This window comes from Schistocerca cancellata, chromosome 1, assembly GCF_023864275.1.
Source record: "Schistocerca cancellata isolate TAMUIC-IGC-003103 chromosome 1, iqSchCanc2.1, whole genome shotgun sequence".
NCBI classification, from domain to species: Eukaryota; Metazoa; Arthropoda; class Insecta; order Orthoptera; family Acrididae; genus Schistocerca; species Schistocerca cancellata.
Genome location: NC_064626.1, coordinates 386,066,040 through 386,081,529, shown reverse-complemented (window position 1 = coordinate 386,081,529; position 15,490 = coordinate 386,066,040).

Below are 15,490 nucleotides of genomic sequence, written 5' to 3'. Positions count from 1 at the left end.
TCGTTAGTTACTTTGCCTCCGTAACATTGAGATTACTATTACTTTCAATGCCTCATTCAATGATCTAATGTCTCCAGCATCACATACTTTAATTTGACTACTTTCGATTGCCCTTGTTTTAATTTTTTCTTTTTTTTGTTTACCTATTAACTTACATCCTTTGCATCTGTGCCATCGTCAGTTAATTTGCTGCCCAAATAGTAGAGGCAGGCTTTTCACCCCTTCCTCCATTGTTTTCGGATCTTGTGTGGTTTTCAGTTGCTTGTGTCCCAGAAAGCAGCAAGACAGTAGAGTATTTTCTGCATGTTGTTATTCGTGTGGAACAGTTTCTGCTGTCACCTCTCCACACGGTCCGTTATTTCTTGAAACAGCCCGTATGCCGACGTGGGAGATTGATGATTCAGTTCAACCCATCTTCCTAATCTTTTACCATCTCTGACACAATTTGGCCTTACAGTTTGAAAGTATTTAATGATGGGAAATTGTGGAAAGTATCTAACAAAATGAAAATTATTTAATTTGGAAATTTCTAATGAAAATTACTTTGAACACTGACAGTATTAAATGAAACTAACCTTATCGCGGAAATGCTCACTCACAGTTACTATACATTACATGTCGAAGATCTATTCACATCTAATTTATTTCGCTGCACGCAATAGAGAAATCTCATTCCAAGTGAGTTCTGTAATTAGGCCCTGATAATGTCTTACCTGCAACGGACAGTCGGTTCTATTCTGTATCGGCGTAGCAGCCGATGCCAATGCTTTTGTGACAAAATAAGCTGAAAGAGGAAAGCGCTGCACTGCGTGCTATACATTACCGCTTGCCGAGAAAGACAACAGCCTATCCACTCCTCGTTCTGTTCATTTGCTAGCAATGCTCTAAGTACTCACTGCATGCAATATGTATTCAAAACGTATGTCATTTAAGAAAAGGAAGAAGATGATTATAAATGAAAAATAAAATGAAACTAGAACTTATTTAATTCTCTCAAAATTGCAAATATGACATTGAAACTCCTTTTTAAAATTTACTCAGTCTTCTTAGCCCCATCACCGACACCAAGCATTATCGAAGTATAAAACTACTACAAGTTTTTTTTAAATTATTAAATCAATGGAACGGGGTAACACTTTGAACATATGACTGATAAATCGTCTCCGTTACCTAACACTCGAAATCCTTGAACATCGGAAATCAACAAACTGCAGTAATCGGTAAATGCACTCAACAATCCGACAAATACCTTTTGGTTGCTGAGTCGTTTATACGTCAAAATCAAATTCCAAAAATCTTTCGTCGAATGATATTCAGTTCTTAGCTATTCTCCACTTTTCAAAATTTCTGATCTCTGAAAGGGAACTACTTTCCCTGGCCCAGAGTTCTTGAGCTAAGCCAACCGATCACCGTCTCATCTCGCGATTTCGGCCTACGATTCCATTCTCCAGCGACATCTCACACTGATTTGCGACAACACATTATCATTTCTTTTAAGATGACAGTGATCTCGTGTCAGTCATGTTTATGTACTTCATTTGCCTAATATCTATCATATTACGCAAATGAAATATGTAAATAAAGTTCAGACGATTATGCGTTGACTATAGTGGCTGAAGTTTGAGCACAATGAAATGGAGACAAAATCACTAAGTCTACATTTCAGATACGTTTGTACTAGCTAGGACAATACCAGTATCTCACACAGAAATCAGTGGCGGTTCGTAGCCACACATTCGCAGTTGTCGCTTCTGTTAACGCATCTGCGCCAGTTTCCTGCGTTTCTTTATGACACACCACGCACAGTTTAGCTTGAGTCTTATAATCTGTTACCGAGTTGTTCATCATTCTCTGCAGCAGCCGCCATTTGACATCTGACGCCGGATGAAGACCTCAGTCAGACTTTCGTTAGTGCAGCATATTGGCTATATGTTTTTTTACATATACTGCTCCTACATCCACATTTATATTTGGCCAGGCACCCTAAGGTGCAAGGCTGAAGATACCTGTGGCATATCTCTCTTCTCTGTCATTCCGTGCTCAATTCGCAGATGGTTTGTGGGAAGAAGGAATATCTTGAACCTCGGTATGAGCTGTAATTTCCGTTTTATCATCGTGATCATTTCGTGAGACGTATATGGGCGCAAGTAATCCGAAGGCGGTTCGGAAAGTAGGGGTCGATCGGTAACGAACTGGAAACCACAGTGGCAATCCGATGAAGCTTTGCACAGATGCGTTGGGCAGTGTCTGTAGTGTGGCCGTAGGTAGCGTCTCGTCGCTCTTTCCAGTTTTGAGCGTACAGTGATCTCTTAAGGATGCCCAGAAAACGGTGTCTCCCACCAGGTACGGGTGGGTGCCTGCCGAGACATTTCACCTGATTTCATGCAACCCGACATAACATAACTGTCATACGTTTCAATCTTCGTGACAGTTCTCGGCTGCACACTGCAGGGGCAATGAGGAAGCTCCTGCAGCGTTTTCGATGGTGAAACGCGTACGTTTCATAGGCAGCGATGGCGAGCCGCAGAATCTCTGACCAGAGAGCATGTAGTCAGTTGAGTTGCGAGTTAACAGTTCGAGAGTACTAGCGCATGCGAGATGAAGTAGTCTGTGTTAATAGCACGCGAGAGACAGTCGGTGTTGTGTTAGGAGTCGGCGGGCGCCGACATGGCTTTCTGGTCAAGATTCAGGACGAGGTATATTGTTAAATAAGGTAATGAAGCAGCATTGCGCTCATCTGATAATGTAATGGATCTTAAGTGTAATTAATTTGTTCAAGAATCGCCCCAATAATAATTTTGTTTTCAAACCAAGCATTTTAACAAAACAAACATTTTATTGAAAGATAATTTCCCATGCATTTCCTTTGCTTTTCCTCCAACAATCAATTTATCACGCTGGTTATTGTACAGGGCCTAAGGTTAGCGCAGCTGGCCTTATAAAATTTATCAGGTTTAGCATAACGTTAGTTTCGTGGGGACTTAACATTTTTGCACATTTTCATTATCATAGACTTTTCTTTTATTTCTGCTGGGAGGCTACGTTTAACACGATTCCCATTAACATTTAACTATTGTCCTTGTTCAAAATTTTCTCTGGGAGGTTACACTTAGCACGATTATAATTGTCATTTCAAATTATTGTCATTGTTCAAAATTTTCTCTGGGAGGTTACACTATTGTCTTTTTTTCTCTTACATTTTTGTGGGGAGGTTACAATGGAAAGTGTTTGATCACCCACCATACAGCCAGCACTTGGTTCGCTCTGATGTTCATCTCTGCTCACATGGACCAGTGACTATGAAAACAGCATTTTCGCACGTTTAAGAAGCTGCAGTCCAGTGTAGAACATTGTCGGAAAGCACAGGAGGCTGCCTTCTGTGACCAGCGTATTGGAACGTTGGTACAACGCTACGACAGGTGTCTAAGTCGGAGTGGCGACTACGTAGAGAAGTATCTGGAAGGTGTAGCTAAATGCTGCAAATAAAACAGTTTTGATTTTAGCCGTGATTTCCAATTCGCGACCTATCGTTCCTTACTTTCCGAATAGCCCTCGTACGTCGTCCGACTTTCTTGGAATGTACGCTGCCGAAACATCATCAGAAAAACTCTCTGTGTTGCAGAACGCCTTTTCTGTAGCATCTGCCTCTGAAATTCGTTGGCGTCTCCGTAACGCTCTCGTGCAGGCTAAACAAAGCCATGACGAAACGCGCTGCTCTTTTTTTCATATTCTCTCTCTCTTTCATTAATTCAAGCTAGCAAGGCTCCCACACCGATGAGCAATACTCGAGAATCGGCATATCAATTCATTTGTAAGCCACTTATTTCGCAGATGAATTATATTTCCTTAAGACTCTCCCAATAAATGCCAGCCTGGCATCGGGTTTTCCTAAAGCTTATTGTATAGTTACTCTAACCATTATCTGTTACTGGATCACTCCGCGCAGTTACCCCTAGGTATTTTATAGTACTTTCCACATGTTTGCTGCCAGTAGAGCAATCGAACAGTACATGATCTTATTTACGCACAATACATTAAAATTAATTACGCTTAGGATCAACTGACATCGGTGGAACAATCGTCTCCTTGGGTCTTCCTCCATTTCGCTACGTTCTTCTGGGGTTCCAGCCTTCTTACAAACATCATTTGTGAACTTCGTGGGGGATCCGGCGTTATTGTCTATACGCAGGATGTAACGGGTATAGGAGCAGAAATTTTTATTGATGACTGAGGACTGTGTACTGAACAATAATACTTCAATATTTACGTCATTTGTAGACAAACAATTATGGCTATTACAAGTCCTATGTTTTTAGGTTGGTTAGTACCTCCAAGTATGTGTGGCAAGAGCAAGCCATTGAAGTTTAGTCTCCCTTGGACAACCGGTCAGGTGTTGAATTGTGGATGGCGTAGACGCAAAATTGTTAGTCTACACTGACAGGCGTATTCCACCTACATGTGGAGTTACGACTATGCAGAAAATAGCAGTTCATAAAATTTGTGACGTGATTGTGGAAATACTATTCGACAGAGAGAAAAACATAATACACACACACACACACACACTGCGAAAAATAACAGCCCTACAACACTGCCTTGACGTGCTCTCAAAATTGCCTTCTCATGTGTGAATGCTTTATGATGCAGCGCTTAAGATACTGCCCCCGTTTTCGTGAGAAATGGAGTTGCAAGGCTCCTCCGACATTCCAAATTTCGACTTTCTCTCCGAAACGTTCGTGTTTCCAGAAAAAGACGACAACCGATCTTGTCCGGGAGCAAATTTAAGACTGGATTTCAGCTCCCCTTCTCCTTAATGCGGATCCAGCCCCTGAGCCATAGCATAATCCTTCGTGAATAGTGGCAGTAGTAGTAGTAGTAGTAGTAGTAACTTTATTCATCCGTAGTAGATCTCTTTTTACCAGGATGTAGGACATGTCAAAGTATTTACAAGTTCAGATCAATTTAAAATAAGCTAATTCGTATACACATATATTTATAGAATTCTAGTTAGAGACAATCATTAGATTTATTCCTGGTATACAATACTTTTCTTACAAATAACTTATTAATTTCTAATGTAATGCCACACTGTTCACTCATATCTCACTTTCAGTCACTGCAGACACTATACACACATTGTTTCATAACACTTCGCACACTACACACACACACACACACACACACACACACACACACACACACGTGTGTGGCTTTTAAAACTGTCAGTTCTGGCCCGAGTCAATTCACTCTACGAACTTCACTTGCGTACTACTTAAAAAGCGGCAGAGTTCCTTATTTAGCTATAAATTTATTTGAGAAGGGAGTATATTAGAAAGAGCTGTTTTAACGAAGTTTTTAGGTCGAAAGAGAGGGGGAGAAGCAATCATTCCAGGCGAAGAGGTGTTAAATGGAAACTTTTTTTTGCCCAGAGGACAAGGCATAGACTTGGTAATGCGGAAAGAATCGATAGCTGGGGTTCATTTTGACGTTCCGCTTCCACCGGTGTAATTCTACAATTAAAACGACAGAGTGCGGCGACGAGAAAGAAAAAAATGTAAATGGAGAACTGATTAATTTGGAATTAGCGCCGAAGTTGTAGCGAGCGACAAGTCCCGCCGTGCCGCTCCGTCAAAGACTTCATTAGGCAGCAGGACGGGTAATCAGGACACAGCCCTTCCTGTGCTCCGTTCTGCGCGCACCCTAGCGAGGGCCGGGACGCCAATCCCTCCGACCCTTCCTACTCTCGCAGCCCATGTGTTACGCCATTCATACTCGCTTTCTATTTAGCACATTCTTATCTTTGTTTGCTGTCTTCGTCTTCATCGGCATTTTCATCTGCTTCACGTCTCTTACTTGTTCCTCGACGTGCTATAGATGTTCCCAGTCTCCTATTGTTCGGCAAATACCACAGGCTCGCCTGACGAGCCTGAATCCTCAGATGTTATGTTGTGAAATCGTCATCACTCTGAAGGGTGAAACTTCCGTGCAGATTAAAACAGTATCCAGGACCTGGAATCTTGGGAAAGGTCACAGATTCGAGCCCCCGTCCGGACCATAGTTTTAATCTACACGGAAGTTTCAAATTAGTACACACCCCACTACAGATTGAAAATTCATTCTGGAATCTAAAGATTGGTTTGAACTGCGCAGTGCTTTTACTAAGCGCAGTGTTATTGGAAGTGGTACGCCGTTGTCTTCCTCCGACGAATGCAGCGACTTTCTCCCCTTCAGGGGGACCTACAGTTTAACGTGGGCTCTGAACCACGGAGCAACTCGGCATTTTTCACGTCAACGAATATTGCCAGAGGGGATAGAAGTGATATAAGTCACAGATAAAAATCCTAGGAGTGATTGACTATCGAAGCCGTGCCCTTTGAATTCGTAATTTGTAACTTTACCACTCTGCCACCTAGCGTCACAAACATGTGGGCATCGATTAATTATCTGAAAGAATTAGTGTCAAGGTGTGGGAAAGTGTTCAGATAACTAATTTCTTGGATAACCAATAGTTCATGAAAACATATCGTTCGAGTGCTCATAGGAATATGAAACAAAGAAACATTGAATAGAACACCAAACTGCACATAAGTCAAAATATATCAATTTATATAATAGTTAAAGTGTTTTATTTATTTCTTATCATTTCCTGATACACAATCATTTCACAGATTAACCGTTTATACCATCTCAAACGGCCATCTTCAGATCTGAAAATAAATATGACAATTAAAACTTTTATATGTCACATGCAAAATGCAATTAGCCTACTATTATAAAGTATAAAGGTAATCAAATTCTCATTCCCTGTTGCTGTAGAGGAGAACCATGTCTTGTCACTAGAGTAAAAGTGTTCTGTTACATTTTATATAGCAGAAAAGAAAAAAAATAAAGTAAAAATTTTTCCACTATAATATTTACACTGTAAAAGGAAATAAGAAATATTTTTCTAACAACAAAGTAATGGATTTTAAATAAAATTTATGTCTTCCACATTTTAACGAAACAGTTTAACATACACAACATGTTTTTACCTCTTTTGTAACCACCATCAAATGTCGACAGTGGATAAAATTTTTCTATTACTTTTGCTTTTAGATTCTGGTACACCAAATGTATTAGAATACTAATAGGTGACAGCGCATGGTTTTCCTGTGCAGCAAGTTGGTATGGGAATTTTATTATCTCATTTTTTTTTAATACTAAATGTATTTTTCAACATTTGACATGTAGAAGAATTAATTTTAATTGTTGAATTTATTTCTGAAGATGACTGTTGGAAACGCTCCAAACTGTTAATTTGTAAAGATAATTATAACTGCGTCGGAAAACTGAAAAAAATTAACTATTGTATTTTGTATCACACTTCTTACAGCCAACATAGCTAAATTACTAAATAGCCTAATTTGAAAAGTTCGACATTGTCATTAAAGTAGACCTACTGTTTATGGAAGGAAGCCAAAATTTTGTTTTTACTATAGAGTTAAAATTCGCAAACATGTACAACTCTCATCTACATCTAAATCTCGCAGACATCTACACCTGTGTGTACATCTACATCTGCATCTACGACATTTTATTGGCATAAATTGGACAGCATCACATTCTTCTTGTTGTTTTGGCACTTTGTAGCCGTCTGAAGGTTGTGAAAAGCGTCCTCAGTGGCTGGTCCTTTCTCAGCACGGTCGCTGTTGCTAGCCTCTTTCTCGTCGTCTCAAGGGACTTGGTCGTTGGTGGCACTGGCAGTTAATTCATCGGTTATCAGTACGTGATACCCAAGTTCATTAACATCACATTCCAACGAATCATGATTGTCTTCCTTATCACATTCGATAAATCCTAAAATCATAAGTTTCTAAAAACAGCAAGTTCGCGAAACAAATTGGCTACCGAGCGGGGTAGCGCAGTTGCTATAACACTGGACTCACATTCAAGAGGACGACGAATTCGCGTCTAGATTTCCAGATTTAGGTTTTCGGTGATTTCCCTAAATCGCTCATGGCAAATTCCGATATAGTTTCTTTGAAACAGCATGCCCGCTTTCCTTCTCCATGTTTTCCTAGTTAGAGCTTGTGCTCCGTCTCTAATGACGAAGGGAGGTTAAACAATAATCTCCCCCTCCTCCGCAAACTGGCTGTTTGGTGGCTCTTCAGTTCTACACCATGTGACAGTCAGACGTGTGTTTACGTATACACACAGGGTGGTCGGAAATTCCCGTTACAAACTTCTAGGACATGTAGAGGGTAGTGAGTACATAACATTTTTAATAGGAAACCATGTCCGGAAACGTATCGCTTCCGTTCTACGACACTTTCAATGCAGATGATTATCTCATCCACACCTACGTGAGGAATGTACTTAGGCGTGACCCAGTACATAGCTGAAATCCATTTGAAAAGAATACTTACTCGTTCCGTTATTAATTACGCATTTGCATTACAACTTACACCTTATGGTTTACATTAGTCGACAACAACAAGAACCCAGCATCTATGGCACCAACCGCAACGTACCGATGCATTACAACAGCGGCTCGATGTGGCGACCACCAACGTTGTTACACACATTGTACGTCGGAAGCATGTTCTGGTACACTCTCTCCATCCCACCCGGTGTCTCTTCAATATCTTGTACAGCGGCCAGAACTCGTGCCAGCAGATCTTCCTCTGTCTCTACAAGCGTCTCATAAATTAGGCTCTTCATACGACCCCACAAGAAGTAGTCCACAGGGGTTAAATCCGGCGATCGTGGCGGCCACGCTGTTGGGCCACCACGGCCTATCCATCTTTCACCATACCGTCAGGTGAGATGTCTCCGGGCAGCCAGTGAAAAGTGAGGTGGTGAAACCACATTTCCTGACGGACATTCAATAGCACAGCTTCCAAGAACGGGTCCATGACGTGTCGTAGGAAGACTAAGTATGCGGAACCCGTGAGCTTCGATGGAAGGAGACGTTTCTCTTGCCCTAAGGAGACGTTGACGAGGTACACATCTGAACTGAAACCGTCGTAGAACGGAAACGATACGTTTTACGGACATGGGTTCCTATTCAAAATGTTATGTACTCACTACCCTCTACATGTCCTAGAAGTTTGTAACGGGAATTTCCGACCACCCTGTATATAACACACACACACACACACACACACACACACACACACTGATGAGCCGAAACATTATGACCACCTGCTTGATAGCATGTTGGCCCAAGTCTGGAGCACAACACAGCAGTGATTTTCCGTGGTATTAGACGAGCAGATTTCTAAAAGTATGCGTCGCGCAAGTCTACTCACGGGTCACGCCATACCCGAAAATTACGGGCCGGTCTTTTGTGGGCGTGAAGCTGCAGCCCCATACCGTCCCAGAAGTGTTTCATCGGCGAATCTGGTGGCCACGAAGTAAACGCGAGTTCCTCATCACGCTCCTCAAACGACATTAGCAAGATTCTGGCCTTGTGAAACGGACAGTTCTTCTGCTGGAAGATAGCTAACATCTCCTTCGGGGAAGACATCGGACATGAAGGGATTCAGATGACCTGCAATAAAGTTCATGTAGTCCACAGCTGTCACCTTGTATACAGCTACTGCAGCCCACGTAGGATACGGTGGCCAGTGCGCGGTGACAAATTTTTGTCCAAAGCGCTGGAGGAGTTCGTTAGATAGTTCGGAAGGGGAGGTCAGTGTGTTTGCCTCCTTTCGGCTGATCGATTACAGACTCGAGGCGCTCACCCTGCAATTTTTCTCGAACGATTTTACAGAAACTACTCGGTAATTTTTTGCGTTACTTGTAACTTTGTATGTCAACTTTATGATGATGTGCCCATAATTTAGTTATAGGTCATAGTTATAGTGATATTTTCACGGACGTAAGACACTGCGCAAAATTCGAAAAAGTTTGCAATAAAAAATAGGAGTCGCTTTCATTTTGCGTTTGATGCATATAACATAATATATTACTGTATATGACGTTTAAGCTAAAATATTGAATTTTTCTTTAATCTTTGATGGAGGTCTCTATCTGTCACCAATCTCAAGAAAACTGATCTGATGCACCACACACACCTGCGATCGTGCGCACCAGCAGTGAAATATCCAGAACATTCCTCATATTTCATAAACTGTTTGAGATATCGAAATGAGATTTTCGCAAATGATCGCATGCAAAGAGAAGAGTATTTTTCCATATGGTTATTATGCAAAACTCCATTATCTACTGTGTTTTTTTCCACTAAATATTGACTTTTTCGATAAAACAATGTAATTTTTACGGGGCATCGATAATTGGTGAAACGAGGAATGGCACGGGTTTTGAAACAACTTAAGTAAAGGGATTATACGTTCATTTTTGTGCCAGGGAAATGTTTCTTCCTAAAAAAAAAAGCTACTTACCTTAGTTCAGAATTCTCTCGCAACTGTGTCTGCACAATGTGTTACAGAGCTGACATTGTGTAAACTCCGCTGTGTTTTGACAAAAGAAACAAATTTTAACATGGCAACAAGAGAAAAAAATAACTAATTTTTCTCTGGCAGATAGTACATCACTAGTTCTTAGTTCTTCCACTAGATGCCTTCGCTAGACACCATTTTTTATGAGTTACCCTGGCAGCATTGGTGTGGCTTAATTGTGGTCAGTGTGATTGTTTTTATAAGCATCGTTTCTTGTGCTCGGCGATTTTTGCAGTATGAGACATTAAATACGAACGTGCTAATATACGGTTCTGTTTCCTGTTTAGAAAATCAGAAGCATAGATAATCGCAGTAGTTCGGACGACTTATTGGGGGAAAGCTTTGAGCCAGGCAAGGGTTTACGAGTGTTTTTCTCGTTTTAAAAATGGTCAGATATCAATTGAAGGCGTCCCTCGACCTCCGGAAAAGACGAAAACATTGGAAAAAAATCCATGTTGCGATCATGTTTGATCTTCGTGGAACAATCGATGGACTGGTGGAAATGTATGAAATATTCTGGAGCTCATGCTAAAGAATTTTGACTGAAGATATTAAGATGAAACATGTTGCAGTAAAATTCGTCCCGCGTGTGCTTTCTGGCGACCAGAAAGCCAATCATTTGCTCATGTGACGGGAACTGAAAGAATAATCAGAAGCCGAACCGGATTTTGCCGCAAAAGCCATCGTAGATGATGAATCTTGGTGTTACGGATACGACCCAGAAACCAAGCAACACTCCAGCTAGAGAAAGAGTCGCTCATCAGCAAAACAAAGGAAGCAACGCAGATGAGTTCCCATGTGAAGGCAATGTTCGTCTGATTTTTTCGCATCAAGGGGACCATCCGTCGTTAGTTCGCTCCCCAGAAAAGCGCAGTTGACCGACGTAAGACTCTTGAAGTGCTAAAACGATTACGTGGAGCAGCGAAGAAAAAGCGACCCACACTGTGGCAATCAGGAGATTGGCTTTTGCACGAGGACAACGCCCATGTGCACACAGTATTGAATTTCAGGCAGTTTTTGGCCAAAAACCAATTGATGACGGTTTCTCACTCACCTTACTTACCGAACGTGACTCCTCTGTGACCTGTTTTAATTCCCAAGAATGTAAAGAAACTTGAAAGAGAAGCGTTTCAAGACGCAGTGGAAGTGAAAAAAAAAAAGAAAAGAAAACTGCTGGAGGCATTACACAGCGTAGTTTCAGACGAGCTTAAAAACTATTGCTACCAATGGAAAAAAATCATTGAGGCAAGTGCATTATGTCTGATGGACACTAATTTGAAGGTGTTTAAGTTTTGAAAATGTTCCGTTAAATGCACGATTTTGTACAAAACCATTCTTGTTGTTTCCAGGTCTTCTTCGTACCTTTTTAACGGGTTTCGTATACTCTTCAAAAGAAGAGTACAGTGACGTAACGCTTGTTAATGTCATCGCTGCAACTTTTAGCAAAGAGTCGAAGAAAGACGCTAAAATTCAAAGGCAAGCTTCCTGGAATCGACTACTGCCTTGTTAACTCCGCCCGATGGGTGTCACATGCCAGGCTTCGCCGTTGTATCAAGCATTATAATTGCTTACATGTTCGACAGAAGCTGCTCACTTACATATGAATACGTACGCAAATCTGACTTTGTTTTCATAAGCGCCTTCTGGTTTGCTACAAGTTACAGATACTTCAGTTTACAAAAAAAACGTAGCTGAACCATTTTTTTCTTAGCAGTGTTCTTGTGCATTCAGAGACGGGATCTGGCCTAAGAGACGCCTTGGACGGTGCTGACAATGCGTTATAATATTAACTATGTTTTTAAATAGGATTAAATCTGAAAACTTTGCATCTGCAATTGTGACTAAGTGGCCCTTTGTCGTCGTTATTCTACAGGAGGAAGACATAGGCTCAACCTGCAGGTAAATTTTGAATTCGTTCCGAGCGCATCTGAACAATGTCAGAAACACCTTCAAACAGAGCGCCATTACTTTCCTGGTCAAAAGATGGTCAATTTAGTCCGGCTTCAGTTTTTGTTGTCAGGTCTCCGTCTCGTAACTAGGTGCGTGTCGAATTCAGCTGAAAAATAAACAGAAATTAAAAGGACAATCACACACATGCACGGACATCATAACAAAGTAAACAATTTCGAAATAATTGCTTCAGCACTTGAAAACTGACGTTGATACGGCGACATAAGAAATTTCTTTTTTATAAAATGTGGTTTTGTGCATTGTGTGAACGTGTATTTGCCAATCTGACAAATAAAAATTACCAACGTTGACAGAGCGAGACTGACGCCTATTTTGATAGAAAACATTCAAAATGTCGTAAAATAGTAAGCTCCTAACTGAACAACATTTTATAATCTGCACCTACGGTATATGAACAGAAACAGAAAAAATATTCGTAAGGCACTTCATCATTTTAAGAATCCCTATTATGTGAATGACCCCCACGGTGAACAGCTGTATCCAAAACCGGTAGTATATCATTAAGCAAAAAAATGGTTCAAATGGCTCTGAGCACTATGGGACTCAACTGCTGAGGTCATTAGTCCCCTAGAACTTAGAACTAGTTAAACCTAACTAACCTAAGGACATCACAAACATCCATGCCCGAGGCAGGATTCGAAACTGCGACCGTAGCGGTCTTGCGGTTCCAGACTGCAGCGCCTTTAACCGCACGGCCACTTCGGCCGGCTATCATTATGCAGACGGGTTGGAATGGAAGCACACCACGCACAATAATGCGCGACGACAATGTTGTTTGTTGTTTCACAGGAAAGTCTGCTGAGGTAATATCACATTTTGTTGTGCATTCATTGCACCAATAACGTAATATTACCGGAAACATCACTCGTTTGTCAGAAAAAAATTGACAAATTCCAGTCCTTTAGCGGAGCCCTTTGGAGCGAAATGAATGTAACAACACATGCAAAATATAATTACATCTGCATCTACTTCTACATTACATAATCCGCAAGCCACCGTACGGTGTGTGGCGGAGGTTACCCTGTACCACTACTACTCATGCCGTCTCCTATTCCACTCGCAAATAGAGAAAGGGAGAAACGACTCTCTATACGTCTCCGTACGAACCCTAATCTCTCTAATCTCTTATTCGCGGTCGTTACGCGTAATATATGTTGGCGCCAGTAGAATCGTTCTGTAGTCAGCCTCAAATGCCGATTCTCTAAATTTTCTCACTAGTGTTCCTCGAAAATAACGTCACCTTCCCTTCAGTGATTCCCATTTGAGTCCCCGAAATATCTCCGTAATATTTCGAACCTACCGGTAACAAATCTAGCAGCCCACCTCTGAAATATCCCGACGTCTTTCTTTAATCCGACCTGGTGCTGATCCCAAACACTCGAACGGTTTTAAACAACGGGTCGCACTAATGTCCTGTATGTGGTCTCCTTTCCAGATGAACCACATTTTCGTAAAATTCTCCCAATAAATCGAAGTCGATCATTCGCCTTCCCTACTACAATCCTTACACAGTCATTCCATTATATTGCTTTGCAATACTCCGACATACTTAATCGAGGAGACTGTGTCAAGCAACACACTACTAATACGGTATTCGAACATTATGGATCTGTTTTTCCTATTCATCTACATTAAATTACATTTTCCCCGTTTAGAGCTCGCTGATGTTCATCATGCCAAGTGGAAATTTTGTCTCAGTCATATTGTATCCTCCTACAGAGGCAACGAGGACACCTCCCGGTACATCGCAGTATCACCAGCAAACAGCCACAGCCTGCTGCTTACCCTCTCCGCCAGATCATTTACGTATGTAGAAAATAACAGCGATCCTATAACGCTACCCTGGCGCACTCCTGACTATACAGTTGTCTCTGATGGACATTCGGTCAAGTACAGCATACTGGGCTAAGTTACTTAAAAAGTCTTCACATATCTGCAAACCTGTTCCGTACGCTTGTACCTTCGCTAACAATCGGCAGTGTGTTATCGTGTCAAACGCTTTATGTAAATCAAGAAAATGGGCTCTGACTGTTGCTCTTCATCCGAAGTTCGCAGTATACTGTGTGAGAAAAGGGAAAGCTGAGTTTCACGCGAGCGACGCTTTCGGAAACCGTGCTGATTTGTGAACAGAAGCTTTTCCCTTTCAAAAAAATTTATGTTCGAGAATTCTGCAGCAAATAATGTTGACGATATTTGCCCGTAACTTCTGCAGGTCCGTTCTTTTACTCTTCTTATACACAAGGGTCATCTGCGCTTTTTTCCAGTCCCTTGGGAAATACAAGAGAAGTAACGGGCAATGTTGTAGAGTTACTCTGTACAAAACTGTATTGGAATTCCGTCAGGACATGGCGATATATTTCATTCCAGATTTTCAGTTGTTTCTCTGCATCTGGGATGCTTATTATTACATCTTTCGTATGGGAGTCTGTGCGATGGTCAAATGACAGTGTATTTGTACGATTTTCTCTATGCGAAATTTAAAACTTCGGCTTTACTTTTGCTATCTTCTACTGCCACTCCATACTAGGCAACGAGTGACTGGATAAAAGCCTTAGACTCACTTAGCGCTTTTACGTAGGACCAGAATTTTCTCGTGTTTTCGGAAAGATCTTTTGCTAACGTAGTGGTAGTTGTTGTAAGCTTCGCGCACGAACTAGGCATTGCTTCGCTAAAAGTATATAATCTAACTAGAAATATATTTTGTATTTCGGATTGATCTGAAAAATTGATTAAGGTATTGATAGGCCTTTCTATTCAATGTCCTGTTCGACAGTGAAACAACAGTTTTCAGTATACGCCACAATTACTGCATGTCTTAACAAAGAGATTGGTTTGAAGCTGGCACAGTACTTAACAGTAGAATATCTTTGGCTTCCCTCTGAAAACCATGCCCCTATCCTTGCTACCCTCCCTGTTTACCTTTCCCTGTTGCTTCATAACCTAGGTTGTGAATAACTGAATCCACTTTCCCTTCTTCCCTTTTCCCCCTCTCTCCTCCCTGATGAAGGAACAAAGTTCCGAAAGCTAGGAATGAAAATTTTCTGTTCTGTTTTGTGTATCTATCGGCTGTACTGAGC